The following is a 17,048-nucleotide window of genomic DNA, read 5'->3' on the forward strand; positions in this document are numbered from 1 at the left end:
CATGGGACATTACCCTTCATGTGCAGCATCCATGATGGTATTGCATTAGGAATTGGTGCAGTACTGGATATGAGTCTTTCTGCCTTCTACTACTCTAAGACGGAACTTACAACTTTGTGGAGGTACAAAGAAGAAAGGATGAACACATGTCAATCCTGTTCAATAGGGCATCCAGGACATCCATGGTTCTGGACACAGAAGGCAGAACAGGGAAACAACTTCTTTATGCAAAAAAAATTCTTGCAAAGGCTGGAAGACAAAACAAGACTTGGAGTGAGTGAAGGGATGATGTGGTTACTTCACACCTGAGCTGAGGTTATAAATTCGGCTAGGCTTGCAGACCCATGGGAGACTCTGGAGGGCTGATGTGGACTCTGCCATGCACCCACAAGTCCCTCCATCCCCTGACAAGATACGGTGGATTGGTACTCCCCAGTTGGCAGCTGACATGGCCTCTGCCTGGGTGCCACCACATCTGTCACCTGCCTCTACATAGGAGAGCCTGGGTCAAGCCATGCCTCCATGTCACATTTTTGTCTTACCTGGGTCCCCTTTTTTGGAACAGAGACCCCATGCCAAGTCCACCCTGTCACACTCCTGTGGGCACCCTCAGCACACAGCAGCCAGGATTTCCCCCAGCACCTCTTCCCCAGCCTGCTGGATCAGAAAGACTGGGCTGGCAGGAGCAGAGCTCAGTCTTTCCATCAGCCAGCAGCACTGGCTTATGGAGTCAGGCTGTTTGGCATCTGTCTGCTCCCTGGCTGCCACCTGGGACAAGAGGCCAAGGTGGTGGGCTTGCCTTTCAGGTGCCCTGCAGTCCTGGTTCTATGGGAGAGCAGTGATTCAGGCTAGAGTTGCACTGGTGTCCATGGGTGCTCAGCCCACCCTGGGCGAGGAAAGGTAGGGCACGCTCTGCCTGCACAGCCAGGCCCACATGCCCAGCTCCACACCCTGGGGAGGCTGCGCTGAGGTCGGGATGTGGCATGTACCTGGAGGTCCTTAAGGAAAGGGCCATCCCTCTAGAATATATTTTCTAATATAAGTTTATGGGGGAAGGGGTTAAAGAGAGGGAAATATCTTCCCTCTTGCAATTGCTCTCAGTGCAGAAGCTGGGCTGGCTCCATCAGCTATTTTCAGTGAAGGTCTTGGCTGCAGAGATGATGGGGAGTCAGATCAGGCTCCACGGTCATCTGCGGGTCCTGCAGCTCACAGGAGTCCTCTCCTGCCCCAGGTCTCCAGCTGAGAGTGCAACCTCCTTGAGGTCTTTCTCAAGGGTTAAGGAGCACCCTGAAGGTCCTGGGCAGCCTGGTCTAAGCGACCTTGCTTGAGCTGGGGACTAGACAATCTCCACCCTCAGCAAGGAGGTGTGCTGGGCTTCTGGAGTGGCTTCCAGCAATAACCAGCTATGCTCTTTTTTAAACAGCCATGGCTAGAACAAAATACAGAAAGACCCAAGGCATAAGAAAAACAAAGATGGAAACTACCCCAAAACATCCGCAACACACACAAGTTCTTTGTAAGAGGTCAGATACTGATGCTAGGAGGAAATTCCCACCATTTTCTGTTTTCCCTGAACCCCTAGGCAATTCTCAGTGCCATTGTGTATCTGGGAGGCAGCTGGTTTTACTGCCCTGGTGAACGCCTGCCTTTAAATTATGGGAACTACCTAGAAGGAAGCAGGTCTGCAAGCAGGATCTAGTACCTGGCTGATACATATCACTGCACTTCCAGGTGAAGGTCAGGTAAGTGATGAGTCAGCAGGACCTGAGTTGACCGACAACATAAGGAACAGCAGCTCAGAAGCAGGGACCCACTTGTCAGCATGTGTTGAGGCTTGGCTGAAATCATGTGGGCTGGCAAGCTGGATAGTAGAAAAGGTCACAGAGTTGGGGCATTTCTGGAAAGTTTCCCTTTTTTTGCTGTCCAAAGTAAACCATGTGATGGTATTTTCATCTTTTTGGAAATGACATGAAGGACCAAAGCAGCCTGACAAGAAAAAAAAATTTCTGCATGCTTCAGGTTTGCTTAACATTGTGCATGTTGGCTCTGACTGCGAGCCTCCACAACTGATGGGGAGGTTTGGGTACCTACAGCTTTGTGTTGTATTGTGCTAGGTGAATCATTAATTTGCAGAATAAGGCTAACAAGTCACAGCATGTGTGTCTGCATTACTCCCAGCATGGACAGAACTAGGGCCAACCCCAACTGCCCTGGTGCAGCCAGATCCACCTGGAGCAGAGCAGCCCTGTCTGGTCCTTCTGCTGGCAAGGCTGCAGCCTGTCTGCCCTGGACCACAGCCATCCATGTCACATCAACATCATCATATGGCTCAGCAAAGGGGCAGCAAGTGCAGAGCAAGCCTAAAGACTTGAGATTTCCTCCTTGAACCCTGCATAGCTCCTGATAAAAGTAGTTTCCCTAGTTTTGGTAAAGGAAGGAGCCAAATGCAATTGGCTTTGGGCCCCAGGGGATTTCTCCTTCCCACTAGAGCTGAGTCAGGTGCAACCAGACCCTGGGCTTCTCCTGGCTTAGTCCAACAAAATGATTGTTGTGGTTCCCATTTGTAGGTCCAGCCTAGAAACAAGGCAGATAGACACAGGCACACAATCTCTACAGCACTTTCTACAGAGGGTGAGTGTCAGGAACAGCCACAACATGGAGCCTCCAGAGAAGAAGCTGCAGATGTTTACCAGCAGCAGGATGAGGCCAGCTGTGTCCAAGGGTGTTAAAGAGTGACAGTAGTGACAGAGCAGGGCAGTAACACAGAGCAGCTATTTATGGAGTGAGCCCTAGGGCCTGGAGACAAGACCAACACAAGGGATTGCATGAAGGGGACTGGGACTCCAGAGCTTCACTGTCCCTGGCCAAAGATGGTGTCCTGTGCTTGTGCTGCTGTCAGGGATGGTGACTCTGCAGTAGCACCAAAATGTTGTGAGCAGCAGAGGGAGCCCGTGGACGGGGAGTGACATGGCCTAGAAAACTGCGAGTTACAGGGCAGCAAATGCAGCTGATCTTTCAGAAATGTGCTGTTGGAGTAATCCCAGAAGAAAGGGCAAGTGCTGCTCAGAAAGTGGCATGTTTGTATTTTGGATACTCACAGCACCAGCAATGTTGCTTTAATTCATCCTGGTGTTCATGTCAGTCAACTTGAAGGGCCAGGGCAGTTTCACAAGCTCTTAAACCTTGGGACTGCCTTTAGCACTGTGGCCAGACCACACACAATCACCCTGTAACCTCCCACCCTCTGGGGCCGATGGTCATGTCTTCTGTGCTCTGTGCCAAAGGTTCTCCAGGCAGGCAGGATCAAGGTCAGATTTCCATAGGTCTCTCTTGGATTCACACCATTGCCAAAGCAGAGCTGGCTACTTTTCTTGGGAAGCACAAAAGAAAACCCGGGAGGAGCCCCATGAGCATTGCAGCACACCTCCATCCTGCACAGATGTAAGTCAGGGTTATGTACTGGTGTGGTCTTCCTAATTTCTATTGCACAAACCTTACTATTCAAATGTGGAGCAGTTGTGACAAGGCATAGTTCTTATTTCACTCATGTTTCCGTCAGTGACAGTGCACTATCTGAGAGGCCAGGTCCTTAGCTGCGGGTGGTCACTGGGGCACACACAGCAGCTCTGGCAGAGGAGCCCAGTGCGGTACTCGTACTGCGTGCACAGCCGGGCGGCAAGGGGCAGCTCCTGCCTGATGCAGCATCATGCCCACAGCTTTCCCAGGCAGGCCAGGTTCTGCACAGGGCAGAGGACCCCCAGGTGACCTAATGCACAGATGTCCTTGAGGTTCCCCCGCCAGCCTGGCGCAGGGAAGAGAGGCGGAGGGATGGAGGGCACAGCTGGTCTCCTGGTCCTGCAACTGCAGGGAACCGCTGGCCAGAAGCAGCCGTGAGGAGCCCTGGCAAGAAGCTGTGCTCAGCGCTGCAGAGGAAGGGGAACGCCCCGCGTGGACCTGTGCCCATCTGCCTGGGGGGAACACTCCTTCCAGCCCCCAGCACCGGCGGGAGCGCGCTCGGGGTCGGCAGCCGGGGACCGTTAGCAGCCTGCCCGGTGCCGGTGCAAGGGTGGGCCGAGGCACCAGTCCCGTGCCGGGCAGCCACTCCCGGGCAGGGCGGACCGATACCGCTGTCCTTCCTGCGCCCAGCGGATGGCTTTGTCCCGCCACCGCTGCCCAGCCCCGCCGCCCGGTCACACCGCCGCCCGGTCACACCGCAGCCCGGTCACACCGCAGAGGCCTGGCACTGCGCCGAGCCCGGCCCGGCCGAGCCGTAGACAACAGATCCCAGCCGAGCCGAGCCGAAGCGACTCCAACCGAAGCCATTTCAGCCGAGCCGAACAGAAACGGTCTGAGCCGAGGGGAGCCGAACGAGCCAAAGCGAACTGAGGCGATCTCATTCGAGCCGATCCAAGCCGATCGGATACGAACCGAAGCGAAACGAGCAGAACCGAACAGAATCGGTCGGAGCCGATCCGATCCGAAAGGGGACGATCCGATCCCGGCCGAGGCGAGCCGGGCCGAGACCTACTGAACGGAGCCGAGCTGTGCCGAACAGAGCCGATCTCAGCCGAGTCGAACGGAGCCGAGCCAAGTCGATCCCAGCCGAGTCGAACGGAGCTGAGCAGAGCCGATCTCAGTCGAACAGTATCGAGCCGCACCGAATAGAATCGAACTCGACCGATCCGAACCGAAAGGAGCCGATCCGATCCCAGCCGAAACGAGTGGATTACCGCCGAGCCGAAGAGAGTCGCTCACAAACGATCTCAGCCGAGCGGAGCCGAACGAGCCGAGCCTAGCCGAACGGTTCCGAGCCGAATCGATCCGACCCGACCACAGAGGAGCCGAGCCCAGTCGAGCCGAGCCGAACAGAGCAGAGCCGATCTCAGCCGAGCCGAACCGAGCAGAGCCCTACCGAGCCGAACAGAGCCGATCTCAGCCGAGCGGACCGACTGGGCAGAACCGAACATAGTCCTCCGGAGGTCGCCCTCTATAGGCCGGCAGTTCTCCGACGGTCGCACTCTTAGTGACAACGCCAGCGGCAGGTAGCCGGTGCTGCAGCTCGGGCGCCGTCCGGCTCCCCGCTGCCGCCCCGCAGCACCGGCACTGCGGTACCGTCGCTGTCGCCCGGTGAGGAGCCGCCGCTGCCGCCCGGTGAGGAGCCGCCGCTGCCGCCCCCCGAGCACGGTGCCGACTGGCGCTCGGCTGGCCCCCGCGGCGTGCGCGGTGCAGGAGCAGCATGGCGGCGCGCCGGGTGCGGGCGGCCCCGGAGGGTCCGGGGGTTGAGGGGAGGGAGGCGGGGAAGCAGGAGGCCGCCCCCCGGGCGCCGGCGCCTCCCCAGCTCGCCAGACCCTTCGAGTCTGCCGCGGCCCCGCTCGCCCCGTGCCGCTGCCCCCGCTGCAGCATCGCCCCCGCTGCAGCATCGCCCCCGCTGCAGCATCGCCGCCGCTGCAGCATCGCCCCCGCTGCAGCATCGCCCCCGCTGCAGCATCGCCCCCGCAGCCGGGCCCCAGCCCCAGGTGCCCCCGGCGCTGCCGTGGCGGCGGCAGCCGGACCCTCACTGCCGCTCGGAAGGGCCTGCGGCAGGAGCGGCTCCGGGCAGGGCCGAGCGGCGCCGGTCATGGTCACTTGTGCTTCTGTCCCTCTGCCGGGGCCGCGCCGCCTCGGGCTGGCGGAGGTTGTCCCTGCCCGGCCTCGCCCCCCGCGGCGCGGGTGCGGGAGGGGACCGGGGGGCACGGCCCGGCTGTGGGCAGCAGCTGGGCCGGCCGGGGAGAGGCGAAGGAGAAGGAACCCGAGGGCAGGCGGCCAGCAGCTGCCTCCTGCTGCGGGCACAAGAGGGCCTGGCCCTGCGGTGGGGGGGGGCCAGCCCCGCAGCCCGCAGCAGCCGGGTGCCAGCGTGCACAGCGGGGTCTGTGTGTCACCCGCGGGGTCCGTGTGTCACCCGCGGGGTGGGGCGGCCCCCGGTGCGCGAGGGAGCGACGCGCCGTGTCCGGGAGGCCGCGTCTTGCGAGGAAGAGCTGTGAGACACCCGGGGGTTACCGGGGTGGGGGAGCCGAGCGGCCGGCGTTCTGCGGGAGGGAGGGAGGAGAGAGGGGGAAAGACGCGTCTGAACATTTTCACAGCGGTACCAAAAGCGAGAGCTGTGGTGAGTTCTGGTCCGTGGGACCCTGTCTCCCCTCTTGTGTGTCGAGGCCCCGCTGCCCCTCCTGTGCCCCGCCTCCCCTTCCCTGTGCTGCTGTGATTTTGTGTGTGTGTGTGTGGGGATCCGGACTGGACCGAAGCTGCTCTTACCGCTCCCCCTCCTCCGCTGGACAGGGGAAACAGAATATAACAAAAAGCTCCCGAGTCGGCAACAAGGGTGGGGAGGTCACTCCGCCGTTACCTCCGTGGGCAAACCAGACTTAACCTGGGGAAATCAGTGCGATTGATTAGCAGTCAAGTCAGAGCAGGAGAATGAGCAGGAAAAGCAAATCTTCAAAAAACCTTCCCTCCAGCCCCCACTTCTACTGGGCTTAACTTTACTCCCGATTTCCCTGTCTCTTCCCCGCAGGGGATGGGGAACGACAGCTGCTGTCAGTTGATCACACGTCATTTCTTCTTCTTTCTCCTCCTCTTCCTCCTCCTCCCCAAACTTTGCCATACAAACCCATCATGTTTTGATTCCCTAGCTCTCCGTCCTATTCTTCTGTCCTGCTCCCTCTTCCCTTCTGCCTTTATCTCTCATTCTGCTGTTCCCTTCTCTTTTACTCTCTCTGCTTTTGTCCTACTCCCTCTACTTCTCTTTTCTTCATCTTCCGTCTCTGTCTTGCAGCCCAGGGTTGGTTTTCCCTTTACATCTCTGTTCTCGTCTGTATCCGTCTCTTTTTAGGTTTTCTTCTTTTTTTCTACCTGCTGCCTCCCCCCAGTGTCTCTGGTCTGTTCCCTGGCATTCTTTTCCTCCCTGCACCTGTACATGCTGCTCGGGGTCCTGGGAGATGTCTGAAGGCGGGGGACGTCAGGAAAGTCTGTGTCCAAAGAGGTACTTACTACTGTGAACTCCTGACTTCCCGCAGGCACAGGAATCTCCCAAGCCAACACCACAACTGACCTTTTCTTGGTGGTTTTTAAAGGTGATGCCATGAAAGGATGGGATAAGAAAACCTGATGCCCTGAGCACATCATTTCCAGAGAAACATGTTGCCTATACACCTTCATTTGGGAGGTGGACGGGTGAGTACATTAAGTGTCGACTTGTTTCAGCACAGCTGTGCTTTTATTAAGAGGTTGTAGAGACATCTCCACTCCCACCGGAGAGCAATCCAGTCACTGATGAGGGATGTCCCAGGGCTGGCCCTGCTGTGCAGTCAGGCTGTGGCCAGCCAGGGTCAGCCTGCCACATCGTGTGTCCCCCATCCTGCTATTTAACACCAAACTCATCTTGGCTTTTTCAGTCCTGCTGATAACTCCATACTGTTTGCACTCTCTAGATGAAGAAATCCCAAGAAGTGGAGAGCAGAAGCATGCCCCTGGGATTCACGCTAACTTTGAAAATCTCGTGTGAACAAGTAAAGGTGCTGCAGCAAATATGCAAGCTTTGTTTGATTTCATAGGCAGAGGTGAATTACAGTTTTTAAAAGCCCTGACTAGCACATACTGTTGCACTCAGCAACTGTCACTGCCTTCCTCATGCTGCTGTGACAGCTCAAGGCATGTCAGCAGTTTTGCAGTAAGCACTGATGTAATGTTACAGCCAAGAAATGACATATATGAAAGATAAGAATATCAGTTCCACAGCAACTGTGTGTTTGCATGATGGAGCCTGCTTTCGTGGAGATGGCTGAACGCCTGCCTGCTGATGGGAAGTAGCGAATGGATTCCTTGTTTTGTTTTGCTTGTGTGTGCGGCTTCTGCTTTACCTATTAAACTGTCTTTATCTCAGCCCACCAGTTTTCTCACTTTTACTCTTCCAGCTCTCTCTCCCGTCCCACTGGGAGGGTAGTGAGCAAACAATTGTGTGGGGCTTAGTTGCTGGCTGGGGTTAAACCACGACGTGCTGGCTGGCACTAGTTCATGAAATGTCTTTGATGCTAAATCACCCCAGCACCTTGGGCTGGATGAGAAACAACCATGTCCTTCCTTAAGAAGCTGGCATTTGTAACAGAGGCATGAAATGATTATTTGTGTGGTGCCTAGAGTCTGAATGAGGTGGCAGGTATCCCATCCCTGCTTCCTTCACCTTTCTAGGCTTTTAACATGGTAACAAGCAACGATGAATTAGCAGTGTGGACGGTTGATCTCAGAGTTACACACAGAAACAACACATTATTTTAAGCAGTCCTGTTTCTGTTACAATCAAAGGCATTCCTGTTAACTCTCTCTATACAACACCTGTAAATCAGTTCATTGTAAATGAGCTTCTGGCACTGATCTTTGCGTTCACTTTGGTCTGGGTCAGTAGCTTAGCAAACCACCTTTTATCTAAAGCTACCTGTAGTCTTTAGCAGTCATAAATATATCTGTTCCTTCTTAAAGTCTCTGCAGACCACCCACACATGGCCTGGAAAAGACCAGGTGGTGAGGTGAATGTAGATTAAATTGTATTTTAAGTGTTACTTCTCTGATTGCAATTTCTGATCCTCCTGATGAAGTGGTCTGTCTGTTTTGTTTGTGTTATCAATGGGAATGCTTTCAAAATTGCTCTGGTGCCAAGGAGAGCAGAAGGAAAACATTGCTTTATGGTAAGCATTTTGAAAGAATGTTTACACCCAGAGCATCAAATTGATTTCCCCAAAGAACAGGCTGAGCTGATCAAAACCAAAAATGATCATTGATTTTGCACATATTTGAATACAAATAATTTGATTTCAAAAAGTCTGTTACGTGCAGCAGCTCATGGTTATTTCCATATTTCCTCAAGCACATCATAATTATTTTCTTAGGCTCCATTTGCTTGGTTTTGTTAACCTTTTCGCTGGGATGCAGGCAGGTGCAGAAGCAGTTCAGTGACTGGGCAGAATCAGGGCACAGCTTGAGACGTGATGTTCCCAATTTTAGTTCATTGAGGTGCCAGCCAGTGGAGGCAGAGCAGCAGCACATCATTCTTGTGTTCTCATTTTTGTTACGTTTTTCTGCAAAGCTTTTGATTCTCAGTTGAACTCCTTCGGAAATCCTAATGGAAAAGTAGTTGAAAGCTTCAAAAAGTCTCTAGAAATTCTGCCAGATCTTCATGTATTCTCAGAAACTGTTTAACATTTCTGAGAATTGACTTTCACTAGCACCTACGTACTTAGGTCATCAAATACATATTTTTCAGATGTGCCTCATCACAGTGAATTTCATTACAGTTACATAATACCCTACAAGGCCAGGGAATTATGATCCTTCTGCTAAACACAGGGAATTGAGAAGCTTAGACTTCATAACCATTCCTCAGGCCTTTCAGGATATATGTGGCTGAAGTAGGAGTCAGTGTCTAGGTCACCTCTTCTTCCTTTGCTTACACACTTGATAATTGCTGCCCTGTTCCTTAAACTTGTTCTGAACCTCTATCTGTAAGAGAGATGGTATCATAAACAGCAAAGTAGACTGGAAAATCCCAGCATATGGCATTGATTACAAAACTGTGAATTCATCCTCCCTAAAATAAAAATCTATACCATTTAATGTAATGCATTAGGCATTACAGGCAAAAAAGCCCTTCGGTATAATCCCAGTCCTCTGAAAGGCCTAAAAAACAGTATGAAAAACCTTCCAAATCTAGTAGAGCTGAATATAGTGAATGCAAAAGATGAGGTGCCAATTGCTTTTGCTCTGTAGAGTTGGTATTTAACTAGCAGGTCAAACAGAACAGTGTTTAATACTCTTAAGGCGAACCTTTGTAGAAATGGTAAGTAATGAAAAAAAAACATTCCATTTTATTATAGGTAGCTTTACCAACCTTTTCCATTAAGCCTTACACTAATTAAAAGGAGATTTTGTATCTTTCGGAGTCAAATGGAAACCACTTGAAAGACAGCTTTTGGGATTTTGCAGGGACTGTTTAACTTCTGGCTGAAAGAGATGGCAGCCTGTCAGAGCAGCTGTGTTGGGTGGTATCAGACCCGTACCCGTCTGTGTCGGAAAGAGTGACACATGCCTCTCTTGTGAAGCTTCTCTGGTCGTGCTGCAGTAGTGAAACAAGTTGTCACATGGTAGATGATCATTCAGGACTCAGTTCAGATCCTTGTTACTGGCCTGGGAGCACTGTGGGGTGTGCTTGACCCCCAAGATAAAAAGAGAGTGCTGGCTGACCCTGCGAGCTGTTCTAGAAATTACAGTGATGGGTGGCAGAGGTGCTACAGTCAGGCTGACTAGCAGCAGGCAGAAAATGCACAGATTTTAAGGGATCCCTGAAACATAACAGGGCTGGGGTTTGAAAAATGCATATGCAGATAGAATTTGTCACAAAGTAAGAGTTTTCAAAGTGATGCTGGCACTTTGCAATTTACATATTATGTCTCACCCTTTATCCAAACAATGATTTCAAGGGAGTTTTTAAGTACTGTCAGTATCTTCTCTCCATAGGCAAATGTGTATCTAATTACAAGAAGTTAAAGTAGAAAAACTGACATTTTCAAAGCAAGGATCAAATTGTGGTGTGAATGGCTCAAGTATGACACCTAAAGTCATATCCAGCCTGATCACTGAAAATGCTGAACACACAATTCCCAGGCAGCTCAGCTATATAGAATTTTAATGGAATAAAGTCACTTAATGAGGTCTATAAATATGGATTTAGGTCAATAATGGCACATAAATTTGAAAATGTTGTGCTTGGGCTTGTCCCATAGTCTTGTGACAAATGTGTGATGCTGCTACAGCCAGGACACAGTCTTGTCAAAAATTCATCTGCTCCCAAGCAAATGGAGTCCGTAGGTTATTGGTATTTTTTGTCATAAAGCCTCTTGCAGGAGAAGCTTCTCTCTGGCCAGAGAGAACAAAAATAAAGTTATCATACTTATCACTGTATCAGTGTCATTATCTCAGCACAATCATAAAGTATTACAGAGAGAGCTATTCCAGATTTTCATTAGTCAGGAACAGAGATGAAGTTCTTGCCCCCAATAACAGATGAAGCTCTGTGCATGTCCTAACTTAAACCATGTCAGTAGCTCCAGTGAAGCAGCTAAAGATCAGGAGACTTACTGACATGACCTGCCAAGTTGGTATCGGGGAGTCATGTGAGTTAGGTGAGGTGGTATGAGAGCAGTAGCGCTAAGACAATGCGGTTACTTGGCAGACAGCAGTGTTCAGGATGCTGAACATGACATTTTTGTAGATGATTATGTAGAACAAATAAACTACATGTGAAGTCTGTTCACACAGTTACGGAAAAGCAGACTTTTAGGTCTGAGCATGAGAGTTTAATGTGAACAGAATCTCTAAACAGAGTTGACAGTGTTGACAAAGGTAATATTAGATTTGAATTAGAAGCTTTGTACGGTTAATTAAAAATCAAAGACACAGTTACAATAGAAGTCATTATCCAAGAGTATTAAATCAGTTGCAAGTCCAAGGCCATAAAAGAATTAATCAGGAATAATTTAATGTTGGATATCGAGGGCTTGTATTTTCCACTAATGCCCAAATCCATTCCATTAACCAGTACAATTCTTCAACTCCATAAAATGAGTTTCTGAAAGTAAGACAATAGAAGAACAATTCTGTGGGAAGAAGTTTTAATTCTGCTTTTAAAGTACAGTTACAGTAACTAGAATATGGTTTCTATCTAGAGAATCACACTGGCTAAGGCCAAAGGTTTTTCTGATCCATTTCCCCGTGTCCAACAGTGGCTGATGGCAGATGCTGTGGAGTGATCTAAGAGCAAAGTGAGCTGCTTTCAAGGGTGTGTATCTCAGCATCTAGTTCTTTCTTCCATTAATTTATTTAATTGCTTTTTAAATGGTCATGGAGATCAGTCCATGAAAACTTTCCTCTTTTCCATGGCAATTAACTTCCTCAATCAGCTACATTATGTGGAAAAACATCGTCTTCTGTTTGTTTTGATGCCTGCCATGTGATGATTTTCCCCTTTTGTGGTGCAAGACTATGAATCTCCAGTCTTGGCTCCCTTTCACCAGACTACTGATCATCCATCGCATGGATCTCTCTTATAGCCTCTCTCAGTCATCTTTTCTTGCATCACCTTTATGGCCCTTTTGGGGCCCTTCTCAGCTGTCCTAGACATGAACAACAAATAGTTGAAGGAGGCTAGAGAGAGGGAAAGCAAAAAGATTCATTTGGCTTTTAAGAAGAAGGAGCTGAAGTGCTGGGGACATTGGGGGAAATTCCTAATGTAGAAAGCAGAAAGGCATGAAAGCAGCATTGAATGATGGGGAGAATGTGGTTACCATCTAACCACTCGTAACTTACCAACTCTGCTCAAACCAGATCTCACTGAAGTCAGTGCAAGCCATCACACTAACTGTGATTCTTGAAAACAGGCTTTTGTTGAGCAAAACTATCGTTTTATCAAGGTATGTCAGGAGCTTTGTGCAGCTTTTGACTGCAGGGCCCCTAGCTTGTAGTAAATTTTGAGCAAACAGGAAAACCAAAGCAAATGAAAGCAAAAGTAAGATTATTTCAGTCCCCTATGTCTGGTGGCACCTTGAAGAAGAACCAAGCTTTTATTCTGTCATCTAAAGGTTTTCTCCTTTTCTAACCCAAAAAATAAGCTTGTCACAAACCAGTACCTAACCTACTGCGGCCGTTTATCGACTTGGGTCCCACAGGAGTGAATGTCTAGAAGCAGTCTGTATAGCTGGTAACAAGCTGATAAATGGTCACACCAGGCTCAGTGTTGGCATCTGGAGGCAGTTATTAATCAGATCAAGCGCTTTATAAACTATTGATAAAAGGTTCAGTACCTTTCCCTTCCTTCCTAACTGTAAACTTACCTCTGAACAAGTTATCTGGAAAAAACTCATCCCTCAAGCATATCTTTCTTAATTTTTAAAATTTAGAAAAAAAGGCTAGGACCTTGAGATATTTTTTTTTCCTCATTTTGTTAAGGTTATGGACTATTATATGTCAGTAAGATACACGGTCTGTTAGTCGTCAGGTTTACACTCATTAAAATCGGTGAGAATTTTGCTGTTGAAGTCATCAGATGCAGTATGAGTCCCAGGCCTTTCTAGATGTTTGACCTTGGAAACAGTCTCCTTTAGTAATCTAACACTACAAATAACAGAATTTATTATCAGCATGACTGTTATAGAGTGACTAGTTCTTAATATAGTGCTTTTTTCATATGATTATTTTCTTGTATTTAAAATGAGAAGAAGCTGAAGGAAGGAAAGGAGGCTGTTACTCTTAAACCAACATCAGAAGAATTATTGGCTTCAGATCTCTGTATACATCAGATTAGGAAAATACTCCAAGTGTCCTGGGTACAAAACACGTAATTTGATGTCAAGTCCAGATTTATTTTCTTGAGGACATTGGACTGACAGTAATGCAAGTTCTCTACCAATCGTTCCAGAAGGATTAGACATTAAACAATAGTTGCAGAATGTACAATATAATCTTAAAGGCATTGAATCTGCAGCATGCATGTTCCCCAGGATATTATTACAAGACTCTTCATGTCTTTTTTCTAATGGCTCTGTGGATTCCCTGTTTTCAACCTGCTACAACCAGCTTTACAAATGTCCAGCCACTCTTTTTCTCTGTTATTAATTTTTTTTCTATTGTAAAGCATTTCTGATCATACTTCTCTCTCACTACTTTTAAAATTTATTGCTTTTCTGTTATACTGTTAGGGATTTTATTTCCCAATTGGTATTAATTTTTAACTACTTAGTAAGTCTGTAGCAGTTCAGATTCCCGCAGAAAAAAGTTTGTCACAAATCCGCAAAAGCTAAATGATGAAAGCAGAGCTTGCAGACTTTGCAGACTCACTACTTTCTTTCTCTGCCTGCTTCATCAGATGTAAAAAGATTTTATCTTCATTCAGATTCTTATACTGCCCAGCACTATAGCCTTTATGTATGACAGGAAATAAATGTATGGATCAATTTCTTGGCATATCTTCAAGATCAGCAAAGTTGCACCCATTTATATCTGCAAAGGATCTGGCAGTAGTTGTTGTCACAGGCTAGTCACACAGAAAAGGTTCTGAATCAGCAGTGCCACATAAATCCAGGCACCAAAATACCTCTGTGGGCATGGAACCTATAATCAGGGAGGTGCTTGGAAATATAATTTTGGTTGCTGTGTTATATGAAAAAAAAAATATCTACATTTTCTTGCAAAGAGATGAAGTGTTGGGTTCCTCAGCTGTAGGTGTGGCAATGTTCTAACCAAAGGTACATGTGGATAAATGACACTTGCCTACTTTTGTTCCTAGAAATACAGTGTTAATGCCCTTCTCAGCAAACGGTAACAGCGAATGGGTAAGTTTACCCCCAGTGGCATGAGGGTAGTACATCCTCTGCAGCCACTACAGGCAGGGACCAGTGTCCTTATCCAGTCACTGCATGGATTTTTTCTAAGGACATACTGTGACCCAAATTCTGTCCTGGGCATTATGATGTCCTCGCACATGTCATGGTCACGTGTCTCAGAGCAGGCTTTGGCCCCATTTGCCATATGGGAGCTGGAACATCATGTTTTTTCTGAATGTCCCTTTTGTTTATTTTTGTGTTTCTGTTCAAAGCTCAAATGAAGAGCTAATTGCTACCCCAGCAGAGCCCATTGGCTGCAGGCTTCCCCACTGCTTTTTCCCTTGAGCGTAAACCAGTCATTGGCTGATCTCTGTTTTTGACTGGAAAATTGTGATTGCTGTGCTTTATATGAAGATGAGGTTTTGTTTCACTGTTTATCCTTGCCAAGTCTGCTCACTCCATAAGCACTAATTCTGCCCCAGTGGAGGCGTGAGAGTGTGGCTGAAGATAAGTCACCTCCATCGCATGACAGTCTAAACTTCTCAATCCATCACAGATTGAAGAAGAAAGAATGAAAAATTTATTTAGACGTTGATTCTGCCACCCATTTCTTTCTAAACAATGGTTTTGCAATCACATTTTTATAGTGTGAAAATAATATAGTGGAAATAATATATAAAATATGGTGGAAAATAATCCATTTTTCCCTCTCTAGCAGCTGTGTGGAAGACTAGGAGTCAGCAGGTAGATACAATCAGAGAAACACAAATTTGGGTTTCTGTTGATGCTCCTTTTTAACCCTCTCTCAGCACATCTGATTGTGGAGCTCTCCTGCCTGTACTGAGGAACAAAGGAAACTGATTAAGTAGCAAGTGCTTAAATCAAATGTGATTAATTTGCTTTTATATCCCTCTCCTCTCTCCCATTCCCAGTGACCTCAGATTTCACTCTTCAGAATGAAAGGTGCACACATTAAACCAAACAGCTGACTTTGAAGTTCAAATCAGTATTTTTACATTTTTGCATTCAGGTTTCACCATCGTTTCTCATACTTGCAGTATTTCAGCTTGTGCTTGCTTTATATTAAAGGACTCACACATTATTTTGTGTTAATTCTGGCCACAGTTCTTTTAATCCTTTGGACCTATGATAATTGCAGCTAATTTTTCAGGTTTTTTTCAGTGCATCCTAAAGGCTTGGAAACCACAGGGCAAATAAAGAAATTAGAAATATATTTTATTTATTTCAAGCTGTTTGCAAGCTCAGAGCTCTGAAAATAGTGTACTACAACTGAGAAAATCTGCTTTGGAGCATTTTCAGTTTCTCTGAGCCACCATGTATCTAGCTCCACCAGCTGCTTCTAAAACTTGTACTTCAGCTTCCATAATCTTATCATTAAAGGTGGATTTAAGAACCAATGAACAAACCTTTGCACCTGCAACCAGAAGCTGGGAGAAGACTCTGCATTTAAGGACAAGCTCAGCTTTACTCCAGCATTGAGTACTAATCCAGTATAATCAAGTGTTAGATAGTGTGAACTCGGCAGCTCCTTGGGAGAGATTCATCTATTTGCTTTATTGTTCAGCTGCTGCTTTCTGACTTATGAAATCCTTTCTGTGTTGCTAGTTTTGTTTCTGGTCCTTGCAGTGGTAACATGAGGAAAAAAGCAGAATTTGACCACATCTGTGAGGATGTCAAGCATTTAGATTTTATTGGTTTAGAAGCTTACTAAATTTAAACAGAAGCATTAATGTGGCCTTAGGCTCTCTTGACAGTTAAACTCTTCCTTGGGGGGGATTTCTGTAATGCTTTCTAATCAGCTTAAGGAGTTAATTAAACAGCTGTTACTTAGCTTCTTAATTCTGAGACTTGATGCTAAATAAGATTTGAAATTAGTTATGCATGACTGAAGCATGGATTCTCTGATAATGAGAAAATAAGGTGGCTGCTAGCTGAAGAGGAGGAAAATGTAGGCCTTTTTAAAATAGTGAAAAGATTCAAGGTGGTATGCTGGATTAATGCCTTACAAGATGATTAATAGAAAGGAAAAAAAAGGAGGAAAATATAGGATATTACATGAGTGCCAAATGGCATGGATTTTCAGGCAGCTATCCATTCTTATTTGATGGCATGCCCTGGACTTCAGGAGATATCAATGATAATTTTATTCTCTTCCCTATTGCAGTCTGTACATAGTAAACCCGAACGCCAATTGAAGCCCATTGAAAACAGAAAGGAAAATGTTTGATTTTACAGGTTTGCTATTTAGCTTGCAAAAATATATTCCACTACTATAATAAAAAATTTAACTGGAGGTCTGTTGTGCTTATAGAGCATGTATTACAGTGTTGTGGGGACTTTTTAATATTTTTTCTACCATGTGTATTGTAGTAGGACAAGTACTTCTCCTGAAGGGGCATGAGTGTCGCGGATGGAGTGGTGCACTTCACCAGCAAGACAGAAGCAATGATGTGTTTTATTGATACAAGACAGACAGTGAGTTAACAGAGTTCAGTGGTAAATGTGACGGCGATGTAACAAGATTCCATGGCAAGGTACAGTTGAGCATTTAATGCACAGAGGACAGGGTCAGATAAAATGGTCAGGGAGACTCTCCCGTTGAGTCATGAGGTTCAGAAAGAACCCCCT

The 17,048-nt window shown here is 47.6% G+C and overlaps 1 long non-coding RNA gene across 3 annotated transcripts; it reads left to right on the forward strand.

Annotated features, from left to right (window-relative positions):
* The first annotated feature begins 5,264 nt into the window (after nt 1-5,264).
* LOC121096540 lies at nt 5,265-8,950 on the forward strand. 3 transcript variants are annotated; one of them, XR_005830564.1, is made up of 3 exons: nt 5,265-6,016; nt 7,107-7,206; nt 7,464-8,950. It is a non-coding gene; the product is annotated as an uncharacterized LOC121096540 (long non-coding RNA). The 3 variants fall into 3 exon arrangements; XR_005830565.1 differs by lacking the exon at nt 5,265-6,016 and adding an exon at nt 6,126-6,142; XR_005830569.1 differs by lacking the exon at nt 5,265-6,016 and adding an exon at nt 7,000-7,015.
* Nucleotides 8,951-17,048: the final 8,098 nt, after the last annotated feature.

The sequence above is a fragment of the Falco naumanni genome, chromosome 1 (genome assembly GCF_017639655.2).
Source record: "Falco naumanni isolate bFalNau1 chromosome 1, bFalNau1.pat, whole genome shotgun sequence".
NCBI lineage: Eukaryota > Metazoa > Chordata > Aves > Falconiformes > Falconidae > Falco > Falco naumanni.